The sequence below is a fragment of the Tiliqua scincoides genome, chromosome 3 (assembly GCF_035046505.1).
Source record: "Tiliqua scincoides isolate rTilSci1 chromosome 3, rTilSci1.hap2, whole genome shotgun sequence".
In the NCBI taxonomy this organism is placed as follows: Eukaryota; Metazoa; Chordata; class Lepidosauria; order Squamata; family Scincidae; genus Tiliqua; species Tiliqua scincoides.
Window position 1 is genome coordinate 234,210,101 of NC_089823.1, and position 4,319 is coordinate 234,214,419.

The window sequence follows — 4,319 nt, forward strand, 5'->3', positions numbered from 1 at the left end:
GTAAGGGAATGTTTGTTCCCTTACATCAGTTCTGCATTGCCCTTAGGTCAGTGCTGGAAAGCACTGACATAAGGGGTTAGGATTGCGCCCATAGAATCATAGAGTTGGAAGGAACCTAAAAGTCATCTAGTCCAACCCCCTGCCTATAGCAGAAATCTTCCTAGAGCATCTGCAATAGGTGCTTGTCGAGCCTCTGCTTGAAGATCTCCAGCGATGGAGAATCCACTTCCTAACCGCTCTTACTGTCAGGAATTTTTTTCCTGATATCCAATCAGAATCTCTTCTGTTGCACTGAGTCAGGGCTTTTCCCCCCTTCTGTGTGTTACAGCAGGGCAATCCATTTCATTCAATCCTGAGACACTTTTCAGGGGAGCACATAGATGCTCCTGCCTTTAAGGGTCTCTTCCACTTTGGCTCCTGCCTTCACTTTTGTCCATCTGGACCAAAAGTTATTCTTGGACTGGGGCTTGACCATACTGTGTGTGTGTTTTTCCTTAAGAGAGCTGCAGGCAGTTTGAAAGACAGATCCCTTCTCCTAACACTTACACTCCTCCCTCTTTAACCTCTCCTAAACAGGTTTGGTAGGTTTTGGGCTTCTGGCTACTGAAATAATGGTTGGCTAGAAAGCCCAGCCAACATTTATGGCCCTAGATGGAGCTGTTACTGCAGGTAGTTCACCCTAGGTAAGTGGTAGGTAGAACACAAGTTTTGCAGGCAGAAGGTGCAGTCTCCAGCATTGCCAGTTGGAAGTTCAGGTAGCAGGTCTGGCAAAGAACCTCTGCGGGAGATTTGGGTAGGTGCTGCTGGTCAGAGCAGGCAGTTCTGCACCAGGTGGGCCAATGGTTGAACAGCATTCCCCAAACTGTGGTCGCAGGCCACTGATGGGGTGGGCCGGGAAGTCCTGAGCAGAGCCTCCAATGTAAACACAGGTGATGGCACCAACAGATAACTACCTGCTTCAAGCCCTGAGACTATTCCCAAATCAGATGGCGCCTAAAAGAGCTCAGCAACGCTTTTGCAAATTCAGGAGCTGAGCTCTTTGCAGAGCAAGTCGCAGCCGTCTTGCAAACTGCAGGGGCTGGCCGCTCTGCAAAGAACTCTGTGTTCTGTTTGCAAGGAACTCCTATAGTTTGTTGGCAACCTTCAGTCTCAGAAGACTATGGTATATCGCACTCTGGATGGTGGTTCTGGCACAGCGTCTAGTGTGGCTGAAAAGGCCGATTCGGGAGTGACAATCCCTTCCACACTGGGAGCAAGTGCAGTCTGTCCCTGGTCTGTCTCCCTGGCTATGGGCCTTCCTTCTTTGCCTCTTTGCCTCAGACTGTTGGCCAAGTGTCTCTTCAAACTGGGAAAGGCCATGCTGCACAGCCTGCCTCCAAGCGGGCCGCTCAGAGGCCAGGGTTTCCCACCTGTTGAGGTCCACTCCTAAGGCCTTCAGATCCCTCTTGTGTAAGCATGTGTAAATACAGAGACGTGTGTCTTAGTTTATGCCCCCCTAATAAAGAATTTTTAAAAAAGATTTTTTTATTTTTATTTTTCTGGGGAGAAATGGGAAAGGAAGAAGAGCATTCATTAAAGTACATTAGGGCTGCCTCGTTAAGAGAAATGGATTGGATGTTTTGTAAATAAATAAATAAATAAATAAAATACCATCACTTGTAAATTAATGAATATGTTTATGATTTCTTTCTAGATTTCTTTTTAAATGTCTCCTAAACCTAGATGGTCTTCATAGAGTGTCACTTTAAAAAGCGGAACCTGCTGCTGATCAGCCCAGTGCGATAAAAGGGCTTCAGTGAGTTTGTTCTTGGGGTCTGCGTGAGTGGGTGGGTGGGTGAGATGGACAGTTGGACTAAGGTCTGCCAGATCCCAGGCCTCTCCACTGAAAGCAAGCCTAGAACCCAGCCAGTCTTCAAAACCCAGATTATCTGGAGAACTCTGAACTCAGCAGCTGCTTCGAGGACTGGAAGGACCTTCCTGCTTGACCTGTGTGGCCTGTGTGCTTATTGGTGCTGTGTCTGGCTGGGCGCAGCCGCACTTGCCATTCAGTTACAGGAGAAGCAGCTTCGCATGGACTCTCTGGAGCATGCAGAGGTGTCAAGAAGGACTAGTCCTGCCGCTGGGTTTGCTTTTCCGCTCCATTCGTGCCTCTCTGCCTACCTACATCCACTAAAATTGCCTCTCTGCCTACCTGCCTACCTACATCCACTCTCTGCCTCTCTGCCTACCTACATCCACTAAAATTGCCTCTCTGCCTACCTGCCTACCTACATCCACTCTCTGCCTCTCTGCCTACCTACATCCACTAAAAGAGAGGGACATCCACTAAAATTGAGTGTTGGGAGAGTTAGAACAGACAAGAGAAAATATTTCTTTACTCAGCGTGTGGTTGGTCTGTGGAACTCCTTGCCACAGGATGTGGTGATGGCGTCTGGCCTGGATGCCTTTAAAAGGGGATTGGACAAGTTTCTGGAGGAAAAATCCATTACGGGTTACAAGCCATGATGTGTATGCGCAACCTCCTGATTTTAGAAATGGGCTATGTCAGAAGGCCAGATGCAAGGGAGGGCACCAGGATGAGGTCTCTTGTTATCTGGTGTGTTCCCTGGGACATTTGGTGGGCCGCTGTGAGATACTGGAAGCTGGACTAGATGGGCCTATGGCCTGATCCAGTGTTCTTATGGCTGTTTTTATGTTCTTATGTACAGGGAGGGCTTGTAGGCAGTGGAGAAGACATCAGGCCTCCAAGAAAACCCAACAAGATGACGTTTTTGGGCCAGTTCACACATCAGGACACAGAGGTTCACAAACAGTGGACAGGACAGCCCAGCTCTGACCTTCTAACTTCAGGACACTTCCTCAGTGGTTGTGACTAAACCCCTTGTAACTGCTGGAGATTCCAGTGCTGGTGGGGACACGCAAGGTCACCACTTCCAGACCCACTCAGATTCTGCTAGAGCTGAGCTGAAGTAGCCCTCTGTTTTCCCTCCGTTCACAGGTGATAACATTGGGAGATACTATATTTTGAGTGGTGGATGAAAACCAGCTGCGCTTATAGGGCTTAGGGCTGGTGGTTTTCATTTTCATTCCCACAATTCCCTTCTAAATTGCATTGCATGTGTGTGTGTCTGTCCATGTCTGCTCCTGCATGCGCAGGCAGGGCATCACCAGTATCTGGAGGAGTAGTTGAACAGCAAAAAAGGCAGGACCAAAAAGAAAGGGGATTTGGCACACTTTCCACCCCCACCCCACTTTCCAACATTGGAACTTGAAGCTCTTCACTGACAACTTTAGAGTCAGCCTGACAGCAGGGCATTCCCTGTCCGTAACACCAGAGGAAGAGACCATATTGAGAGTAAAGTGTTTGATTGCAAGGGGGTGAAGGAAGAACAGTGAAACAATAGGTGGGAAGAGAAAAACATGAGCCTTTGACCCAGATGAATCACTGAAAGGATTCTGTGATATGATACAAGGATGGAGAGGGTCACCTGGAAAGAAGAGTCGGAACAGGTTGTGGGAGGCCGTGCTGCCTCCTCCAGCAATTTTCTCCAGGGGATTGCATGAAATGTGGCTGGGTCTGGATGCACCTTGGGGCAAGGGGGGAAAAAAACCACCCAAATGCTGTCATGGTTGTTTCGAAGGCACTAGCCGCGCATTTGATTTGCATTGCTGTCATCATCAGGGCTCCAGAACTGACACAGTTGTGGCTTGCTGAGTGAGGAAGCGCGGCTTTCAAAGCCTGCCAGGCAGCTGAGCCTTTGAAGTGGGGAAGGTTTGTGAGCAAGAAGAGATAAAACAACAGCAGTCGGCCTGCCAGTCAGCACCCAGAGAGGGAAAATAACGCAGGAAGGGTGGGGGGAGCCTCGGAAGGTGGCAGGAAGGCAAGAGAGAGAGAGAGAGAGAGAGAGAGAGAGAGAGAGAGAGACCCTGGAGTCAAGCAGGTGCAATAAAAGCATCTGCCTCTCCACAGGCCAGAGGGGAGTTCAAGCTCTATTCCAAGTCAGGCTGTCACCTGATAAAAGAAATCCAAGACTATGGATTGTATACGTTTTAGCGGATGGATCAGCTGATGAACTGACAACATCTGCATATATTTCCATATGATAAAAACATGCCTTGTTTCTCTGAGCAGCAGGGCCACCTTCTCTTCTGCATATTCCGTCTACAGTTATGAATCCTTATGTTAAAATCATTTAAAAATATAAAAATCTGCTTCCCCATTAATTGGGGCTGGCTTCTCTGTCGATCAGAATCTGACTGATTAATGGCCAATTATTGTTGCAGTTCCAGGTTTCTAGGAACCCTGGAAAGCTTATCAG